Below are 11,333 nucleotides of genomic sequence, written 5' to 3' on the forward strand. Positions count from 1 at the left end.
TCACTCAGCAAAGTGCCATGACCATCCAAAGCTTCTTCGTGAAATATTTCTTCGTTGTGGACACTACCGTATCCGTCTTAATCCACATAAATGTGTCTTCTACGTTGAATCTGGCAGACTTATTGGGTTTGTCATCTCTAAGGAGGGCATCCGGCTGGATCCGCTCAAAGTTGAAGCCATTCTGAATCTTCCTCCCCCTGCTTCTTTGCAACAGTTGTATAGTTTGCAGGGAAAATCTAATTTCTTACATCGTTTTATTCCAAATTACGCTGAAATTTCTAAAGGCTATACGCGGTTATTAAAGCAGGATACCTCCTTTGTTTGGGATGCAGTTGCACAAGAGTCATTTGAGCAACTCAAGGCACTCCTTGTTTCTGCTCCTTTGTTACGTCCGCCTGATTATCACCGTGACTATACTCTTTATCTGGCCGCCGCCGATAGCACCATCGGCATGGTTTTGGTTCAAGACAATGATGTTGGTGCTGAGCATGTTGTCTATTATCTTAGTCGTAATTTACTTGACACAGGAACTCGATATGCTTATGTCGAGAAACTTACGTTGGCAGCCGTTCATGCCATCCAACGTTTCCGTAATTATATCTTACTGTGTACAACGACAATGATTTCTGACTACAACCCGATGACGTACATCTTGTCACGTCAGTTGCTAGGGGGAAAATACTCAAAATGTATTTTCATCCTTCAAGAATTTGATTTGGAGTTTACTATGGCCAAGTCTAAGAAATACCTCATTTTCGCTAAATTTCTCTGCTCGCTACCATCTGCCACTGCATCCTCTCAGTTAGAGGACCATATTCCAAACGAGTCTCTGTTCTTGATTAGCACCCTCGATCCCTGGTACGGGGATATTATTGTCTACCTTCAGACATCCTCCTTTCATCTTGATTTGTCCAAGGATGCTCGGAAATGTATTTGCCATCATTCTCAACCTTCTCACATTATCGGGGACACCCTATACCATCTCGGCGTTAACTCTGTTCTCCACCGTTGTTTGATGTTCAAGGAAGCCAAACGAGTCTTGAATGACTGCCACTCTAGTGCCTGTGGTGGTCATATGTCTGGTTATGCTACTTCCCAAAAGATCCTCCACGCTGGTTATTTTTGGCCATCTATTTTTAAGGATTGCATTCTTGCCGTCCGTTCTTGTCATGCGTGCCAAATCTACCAACAGAAGATGCATGCACCTCCCTCTCCTCTACACCCTGTCATTACTGTCAGCCCTTTTGCCAAATGGGGCATCGATTATATTACCTATAACCTTCGCTCAACTGGGGGGCATGGGTATATCATCGTTGTCATTGATTATTTTACAAAATGGGCCGAGGCAATGCCTACATTATCTAATGACGGTAAGACAGTAGCTCAGTTTTTATTCAATCATGTAATTTCTCGATTCAAAGTCCCTCAGGCTATTGTCACTGATCATGGTTCTCATTTCCATGGTCATATGATGACTGAGTTAACAACCTAGCTAGGCTTGCGTCATGATAGTTCGATGTCGTATTATCCTCAGGCCAATGACCAAGTAGAAGCTGTCAACAAGGTATTGGTCACGATGCTTCAGTGTACCATTGGTATGCACAAGTCTAATTGGAATTTGATGTTGTTTTCTGCCTTATGGGCCTACCGTACTTCAGTAAAGGATGCCACCGGATTCACCCCATTTCAACTTGTTTACGATCTGGAGGCTACCCTTCTGATTGAATGCGATATCTCTTCTCTTAAACTAGCTGTCGAATTGCTCCAAAATACTACTCCTGTAGAAGAACGCCTTCTTTACCTAGAGCGGTTAGATGAGACCCGTCAACTAGCCTCTTTAGTCATTGAAGCACAGAAGAAGAGAGTGAAAACTCACTTCGACCAAAATGTTACCCCTCGTTCTTTCATTGAAGGAGATCTAGTCCTGCTCTACGATCAAGCAAATGATAAGTTGGGGGCAGGCAAATTCAAGCCTATGTGGCATGGGCCTTACATTGTGAAACACGTTTTGAAAAAATGGGCCTATGGGTTAATCGATTATGAAGGGCATCCTCTAGATAAGCCCCGGAATGGGCTTTATCTTAAGAAATATTATGCATGAACTTTGTGCATTTTTCGTGTACATACATGTGTTTTCACTGTATGTGTGCATGTGTGGCTTGGTGTGTAGGTGTTATCACCACTTATTATGTCTTTTGATTTCTTATGCAGATGTCTGGTGCACCTTCCATTGGTTTCGCTGATGGTTCCTGCCGTAGTACCCGGAATCTTTCCTCCGCAACATGGGTGATCTACGATCCTCACGGTGAGTTAGTAGACCTTCAAGTTGTTTGTCTAGGTTGTACCAAAAACAACGTCGCTGAATATAGCACTATCATTGAACTATTGACCGAGGTTGTTAACCTCGATATTCGTGCATTGGTTGTAAACCTGGATTCTCAACTTGTCGTTCTCCAGCTTAACGGGCATTATTCCGTTAGAAGCCCTCAAATTTTAAGGTTGTATTTGTGTGTTAGATTATTGGAAAGAAATTTTGATTTTATCACATATCAACATATTCCAAGAAGATTAAACACATTAACTGATGCATTGGCCAATCATGTATTAAACAGACATTTACGCAATATATAATCAAACATTGTATGCAAGCATTTAGACACAGTAATAAACCATAACGAGTGTATATATATATCGTGTGGCGCACCGAGGTGCTCAAAAAATAAGTGTGTATGTCAAAAAAATAGAGTCTGTGTTCATGATACATCCGAGACACATGTCTCTCAAAAATAGCAGAAAAAGTAAACCTAGGTGTCTACTGTGGTGGGTTCTACTCCCTATAGCAGACCACCACCCGCACTACTTGTCTTAGGAGTCTATGCATCCTAGGTGCCACACCAACGGTATGTGTCTGGTACTTTCACGGGACCTCCTCGACTCCTCTGTAATCTGGGATCCCATCAATCAAACCCTCGAGGTTCTGGGCAATCTCCTCCTCCACATCGTCACCTAGGCGAGGTAGAGCCAACTCTCTGTTGTCCTCCCTCCGTGCTGTAAGAGCAAGCCCCACAGGTCTCTTAGGTCCCACATCTGAGAATGACATGAACATAATGATTAAGACATATGCATGTGCAAATCCAAAAACATTATAAAAAAAAACAAAACACATAAACAGTGTAGTGTTTAACTAAGTGTGTTACCTCCCTCATCCCACTGCTCGCCAGGTGGGAATAGCGTTTCAGGATCTCCTCAGATGTGTGTGCCCACGTAGGGCCAATCCTCAATGATAACCTTTTGTCGATCTAGCCACTCCCGGAATAGTACTCCCCATGACACTGGCCGACCGCCACCTCCTCGTGGTATCACGTGTGCCCATCTGGTAATGCGAGTCTCTTGCGGTCCTAGTACATACAGGTCCATGTCCTGCAGTTGAAGTGATGGTACCTGCCCCAGCATGGGCGGTATCAGGATGGATCCATATCCAAACTATTTGGTCTCTCCCCGTCGGAATTTAGTCAATTGTCTCTTCATGTTCAGAGACACTGCGTTGGCCTAGTTGTACATGTTCGGAGTAAGATTGTCTAGAGCCAATCGCAGTTGGGTTTTTGTTGCCTCATGATATGCTTAAGATCCTGCTGCTCTCATAATCATAAACAATACTATGCGAAGGGTCATGTCCTCCACTGTCGGGATTTGCAGTGTGCCGCTAGTGGCTGATTTTTGTACCCCTAGGCACACCCGTGCTATCAACATGTCAAGAGTCTCGCCGGCAACCCATACACCCTCCATGAGTGGTCTCTCACCGCGATGAGACAAACCTGTCAAGAAATATATGTCGGTTGCGTCAAACTCAATATCCTGACCCTGAATGACGAACTTTCCCTCTGTCGGGTTCCAAGAACGGATCAAGAACTCAAGCAAGTCTGGTTGTGCCTGAAGGTGTGGTGTAAGGAAGAATTTCAGTAACCCACAATCTTGCAAGGCTCTTCTGCACTAAGGATCATTCATTGCTCGTTCGTCATCAACGTCGTGGGTTCTCTCTTGCCATACAAATGCCATTGTTGCTCTCTGCATTAAGGAAAAATATAATTAGAATTGTTTTCATGGGCTAAAAACATGCGATATGTGAAATTTGAAATTTTACTGCACCATCGCGGTTGTTTTTCAAATAGCAACGATGGCTTAATTATCGTAGTTCATTTTTCCTTGATTATTGCGATAGTACACCTGTCTCTAGCGATGATCTCAATAGTGGTGTGTGTAAAAATCCTCAATCGTCGCTAACCCGTGAGGGATTTCCGCGACGACCGAGGAGCGAATTCAAAACAAAAAATTCGCCATAATCTACCTACAGAACATGAAATTGAACTTGAAAACAATCAAAATGTAGCACAAGGAGTAGTGTACTTACTTGGTGGAAGTTTCGGGCGAAATGGTCAACCACAGGTACCAGGATCGAGCTCCAAAGATCGCACAGGTATGCACTTAAAAAATTACCAAGGGTAAAAAACTCAAAATGCAATGTGAAAATGAATTACCATGAGCCCTTATATAGCTATTTTTTCCAAATTTTAGGGTTTTAAACTATGGGGCTTAGGGTTTTGTGATATATTTTGGGGTTTTGCCTATGGTTTTAGGGTTTTTAAACCTAATTTTCAAATATATAGTGCATTTTTGTCGAATGGATCTTATACTTTGGTTTTTTCTGTGCAAACACAGGGATGACAGATGTGTTTAATGATTGATATATGCTTGGTCCATATTGTGAAATTTTCTACAAGTCTTCTTTAAGCCCTTTTCCAACTTACAAAAGACAAAAAGATTGCCGAGTTTTCCCTTTTAACTCATTAAACCAAATAAAAGGCGGTCCACTTTCAGCTCTTTTCTGACTGTATAAACATGAAAAGATCGATATTGGTTATGAAACGACGTGTCTTCGATCATTTTTTTACTTTTTTGGATCGGGACCACTAATTATGAAAATTACTCCTTGGTTGTAATGGTCAAGTGGTTCTCTCGGGTATTATTTTCTACTTTTTCAGGCTCGAGGGACACAAATTTATGAAAAAGGACCCCCCTGGAATTTTCCTTTCCGTGTCTTTTTCAAACTCTCTAAACATGAAAAAGATTTCGAGTTTTACCTATGTCGGACTCGTTAAACCCTGACGACATTAGACTCGTCACCATGATGGGATGCGAGCTTCTCCTCCTTAGGGCTTGTTAAACTATTACTAGGTTGGATTCGTCTGAAGGTAGAACTTATATCACAAGCATATGCTATCCCCTTCAAGCTTGTTTTTAAAAAATAATTGGGGTACTCACTAGCAATGATGGGGGAAAATTTGGAAGTCATCATTGGTTACCTATGGCAGCTAGTCACTCTTGAACATTGACACTTTTGCTTCTCGTCAGGTTGGGATATCCACTTCGTCATTTGGTCTTCTGGGGTTTTGGGTTGCCATTTTTGCCTCATTCCATCTGATCCATGTTGTCTCCATCAGACCTCTGATCCCTTGGTACCAAAATGTTGCCGCATTCCGGAGTCGTGTCACCGATATGTTCAAGAGTATAATACTTCTGCAGTTCACACCCTTACCTCCTCCTCTGATTCTCTGTTTCACTGTCTACCACATGTTCCTTGTCTCGTGTCATTGATGGGGGGAACATTATGGCCCTCCTGTGATGGATCATCTCCTGTCGACATCAGCTCATTATCCAGGAGGTTGATCTAGAGATCCCTTTCGGTACCTTGGAGCTTGCATGCCTTAATGGCAAGTTCTTCGCACCTGATGATAGGTCTTCGATTGGGTGATTTCACGAGTGTTCGACTTCAGCCCATTTTTCACACTTAGTGGATTGTGCTGGCAATACCTTGAGAGCCATTGGCGCTATTGGTGGTTTCTCTCGTGCTTGTTAATGGTTTTCATCATTAACCGATAATCAAATGACTTTCTATCATGCTCGACTTTAGCACATCTATTGGCATGCTAGAATTTGTACTATGTTCGATTAGGGTTTCAAGACCCCAAACTAAGATTACATATGTTCGGGCTGCGAGGATTGTTTCATGATTACATACAAGACTCTTTGATTGGATGGCTATGACCATACCTTTATCATTATATATGGTCTTATCAACTGGGTGGCTGCGACCATACCTGAGTCTTCATGGATGGCTACGACCATACCTTTATCATTATATATGGTCTTATCAACTGGGTGGCTGCGTCCATACCACAGACCAAGTTTCACATGTCTTTTGGATGGCTACACCCATGCCTAGACTACATGTATTTCACTATCAGATATATCAGTCGTACTTGCGCCTACAGGTCCTTCAAGGTAGTGTTCCAGTTCGATCATGGTTTCATAAAGCATTTCACCCCTCCCACTCTCTCGGGCTTCATGCTTTAAGGGGTGTCTGTTACACAGTAATTTGTCATTGTCCTCATCTCAGTCCCTCTGCTATGTCATGTATCAAATAAACATGTCCATATCTTCCCACTTATGCAAAAAGATTAAACAGTGCTCTCTGATGCTGAAGACTGACCCTTTTTCCCTAAGTTTCTGCATCATCGCTAGTAAGCCATTAAAATGTGCGACGATCCCTTGTCATGAACAGTCTTATCGCAACACCATCGCAGGTGTACACGTGTTTCCCACGATGGTTGGATTTTAGGACTCGGCGCTAGGCTCCTAGCTATTTATTGTGATGATTGGTCTGAATGCATTGCCTCCTTGCGATGTCGTCGCTAAGCCTTAGTTCATGACCTGCGACGATCCAGATTTGGCGAATTTGTTCAAACAGTCAGCCTTCTGGGTGTTTCTAGAGCTGGTTGTTGGGTCAGTTTAGGTTACCTTTCCTCCTTTGGGATGGTGGTTCTGCCTCTTGTGCAACCTCCCTTGAGGATAAGCTCCCTCTCCCTCATTTCATGGAGACTCCTTCTCTTATAAAATCACTCACCATTGCTATGATTTGCTAGTTCTCTAGTGCTGGAATTAGTGCTTGCTGGTTCTTTTGAGTTTGGTTTGAGACTAAGTAGATAGCTTTGGTGTGAGTGTGGTAAGTGTGGGATTGCTAATAGTTTGATAAGAGGTTATGGAGTATCTTAGCTTTGCATGAGGGCTTGATAGAGAGAGAGAGCTATTGTCCTATTGGGAGACCCATTATTAAGAGTGAATGCTTGAAGGAACATACCGACTGGACCCTCCGAGAAGACTTGCGATGTCAAGGCATGGTTGTAAGTTTGCTCTTGTTTCATTTTTAATACAAGCAATGACGATTTCCTATATCTTGTGTATAATCTACTTGATAGCTTGTGACTCCTTGACTTTACAAGTAAGTAGATCATTATTGTTCTCGATCATGTGCTCTGTTGTTTTCTTGTGGTGTTTCAGGTTGATCGCTCATTGAGGAGAAAGAAACGGAAGCTGGAGCAGCGCAATGAGAACTTCATCAACCACCGGTTTGAGGTAGGCCTCCAACGATGACTATTTAAGCGAATCGATTGTTGTTTTGTTTTTGCTGTGACTAGACCCACTCTAGGGCTAGAGGGGTGGCCTCTGTCTGCGGAGGGAACACTTTCCTACTTCACAATCACAAAAAGATGATGAAAAATTAATATCTGAAGAACTGACAGAAATCAGAAAATAAATCAGAGCAAGAAGAAAGATAACAAAAGAGAAAAAGGTCATAGAGAAAGAGAATGTAACTCATCCACAACCTAGAAGAAGCTCTAGACTTCGAGGGTTGGCAAAGAAAACAACGTCAAAAGGGATAGAGTTCATAAACTTAGAAGAGGAAACCCTAGAAACTTCTCCTATTAACGTCTCTTCTGCACATAGTCCTTAAAATTCTCCTAACCATCACTTTGAAGGTAGCCCAAGCAGAAGATCTCCAGGCATAGACCCAGTACAGCAACAAATATATGATTATATAGAATCAATGGAGAAGAAAAGTGCCTCAATGAATATAGATCCCTCTGTCAATCCACAAGAACCTATAATTGACTCTCTCAAACATGAAATTTATGAATTAGAGATATTGAATAGACATATCAAAAAGGAGAATGAAACCTTGAAGGAACAACGTAATTTGGACAAGGCTATTCATGATAATACCATTCTGCATCTAGGACTGTGATATAAGAAAAATAGGAAGTTGAAAAGAAAGAATAGAAGTCTAAACAGAACAGTCATCAACCTCAAATATAGGCTTCTTATGAAGAAACCTCGAATAACAGTCACTTCAAAGAAGAGAAAAAGAATAAAATTGGATGTACCAGCAGAAGTGTTTGAGCAAATGCATTAGAGAAGAAGAACTCACATTTTTGGAAAATTGAATGAGGACATGCAATGATTTTGCAGTGGGGGTATGTTGAACCTTAGAATTACCTTCCCCTTGACATTTGTTCTCATCTTTTCTCTTGATTTCTAACAAGGCTACAGATCCAATCAATGATAAATGCTAGATTTTGTCTTAGGAAAGCATTAAAATGATCACCATATTATATTTTCATGTTCTTGCTATTTTAATAGATTTTTGCAAATTAGCTACAGAATGCAACCTATTCTGTAGCTAACTATGGTTTTCATAGCTACTCTCATGGTTTGGCAGGTTACAGGTGTCAAATGAAGAACTACGCCACATGGGTATCTCCAGAATCATCTCCACATGGATTCTAGCCTACTCACTCAGTCCAAATCGACAAAAAATCATGCTTAAAGTCATGGTCAAAGATGGAGTCAAATACATTATCTAGTAGCAGTAGGACTCTTGATTTTCTCTTTCATTGCTAATCAAGAGTCTAACAGTTCTGTTGAAGAGTTAATGTGGATTAAGCCACTTGTAGCTGATCAGAAGTGGAGGAGTTAATGTAGATCAGGCCACCTGTAGTTGATCAGAAGTTTAACAATCTCATTACAATTCAAATTAAGCCACTTGTAGCATGTCTTCTTATAAATAGTCATGATAGATTCGGATCAAGCCACCTGTAACAAGATTTTCTCTTAGACAGTTATGTTGTTTTTCTATAAATATCAGTTAAATGAGACTGAGAAGTAGTTAGAAGCTAGAAGGGATTACAGGCTTTTGTTAAAAACTCTGTTCAGACTTTGTTTTGTTGATAATACAAACTCTGTTTTGTCAATGGTGGTTTAAAAGTGCATCTTTAATTAGTTGTTATCCAGCCACATCAGTTGCAGAGGGCCCCTGCACTGAAGGAGGTTTTTCACTTGTTGTTTTCATTTTAATTTCTATTACTTTGTTCTCTACAAGTTTGCTTTCTCTAGTTTTCGTTTCATTTCAGTTTGTAACCAATAGTGTAAGGATAAAAATTACAATTGTGCAAGTCTTATTCTTCTGAGATATTGTATGAGAAATGATTAAATGAAAAATGAAGTAATGAGAATACACAGTTGCTTAGCTTCTTACTGTTTTGATTACTCATTTTCTTAGCATAGAACTATCAATTAGCTATATTAATAGATGTTCTCAAAACCATTTCAAAATAATGACAATTCTAACTTAATTGGTTGAATATCTAATTCATGCAGTGATTAAGCTTACTCAGCACATTGTTAGTTTTACAAACTGTCATCTTTTCTTTTCTATTTTCAGGTCATTACTTAGTTGCATCACTTGACATTCCAAAAAATCATTTCAAGGAGATTGATTCTATCATGTTCCAAAATTGAATGGTTGAATGGCTAAATGAATGCAATTCTTGAATTACCTTTTGCATCAGTATTACTTTTGGTTTTAAGAATTAGATCCATGGACTAGGACTAAATGGTAGATAAGATAGATGCTATGTTTCTCTTATTAGGTCTTAACTAGTTAAAAATGATTCTTGGTCCATTTTTAGAAGTTTAGACTAACTTAGGAACCTATCATTCCTTTAAAAACTCATTAAATCCATGTAAATCTCTCATAGATTGTATATTCTTAGACATCAAAGAACAGAAACCCCCAAACAAACATAAAAATACAAAACAATGAAGTAAGAGAAAAGTTAACTAAGCACATATAGTGCACCACACTTCATCAGTCTACAAACATCAATTGATAATTCATGCAAGCAATTTAGGACACTAAATTGACTAAACAATACACACATTTCAATGGGCAATGTTATGGGTAAAATTTCTTAAGGTGGAGTGCATTGCGAGGATTGGGAAGGATTTCTCCTTCTGGACCCTTTAAAAGGTATTCCCCTTTTCGCAAACACTTATGGATGATGTAAGTTCCTAGCCATAATGGCTCAACTTTATGTTCCCCAGGACATCATGAGCTTGGTCATAAACAAGAACAAGGTCACCTTCATGGAACGTACAAGGGTGGACTTTGTGATCATACTGAGACTTGGTGTGCTTTTTAGCCACTTCAATGGTTTACAATGCAACACGGCGGCCTTTGTTGGCATGATCAAGCATGATAAGTTGTTGTTCTAAAGGTTGGGTGTCTTGGAGGAGTTTGACAAAAGGCGAAGGGAAGGGATTTTGCACTCGATTGGTAAGACTACCTCCTCTCCGAAAATAAGGTGGAAAGGAGTGAACCCAGTGGCGGTCTTCATAGAAGTTCTATTGTCCCACAAAGCAGGTAAGAGCATTAAATTCAAGTTGCCTTTGTGTTTATTCATTGTCCGTTAAAGCATAGTCTTAAGGATTTTGTTGATAGCTTCAACTTGGCCATTGCCTTAGGGGTAATAAGACGATGAATATTGGTGTTCAAAACCCAACAGAGATGATAGCTCATGCCATATCTCATATTCAAAGTTTCGGCCATGGTCGGAGACCAATTTTTCCAGAACTCTTGTTGGCTTGATGGGCCTTGAGCTAGGTTCAAAGTTAGTTGCACCAATCAAAAAAACCCTAAACCAATGGCCCTTTCAGCAACAACCCGCATAGCACAGGCTGCAGTCTCACCTGAAGCAATATTAGGGAATGACAAAACCAGGTTTCTACATCCAAAGGTTTGTTTGATGGGTTCCTACTTGGATGAGATTAGGTGTTCCCTGCATAGCAGCCTGATGCACTTCCTCGACTAATTTTTTAGTAGTTGGGCCTTCCACCACAAGGCCCATGGTCGTCTGAGTCTGTTGCATGCCCTCAAGTTTACTCTGTACGGATAGATTCAGCTAGTTGGCCTCCTCTGTCCAAGGTTTTCTACATGTAGCAATAATTTCCTTCTTGCGCCGTAGCTCATCAATTTCATTTTGCAGTAGCTTTCCTTCTTGCAACCTTGTGAACCATTGTACAGGCACTAGTGTTCATGCAGTCAATCGGATCTCAGTGAACTGTCTCTGTTTTTATCTGATGTCCCTACCAATCTTCTG

The sequence above is a fragment of the Pinus tabuliformis genome, chromosome 9, assembly GCF_031772625.1.
Source record: "Pinus tabuliformis cultivar Carrire ecotype Pingquan chromosome 9, CPIR1, whole genome shotgun sequence".
NCBI classification, from domain to species: Eukaryota; Viridiplantae; Streptophyta; class Pinopsida; order Pinales; family Pinaceae; genus Pinus; species Pinus tabuliformis.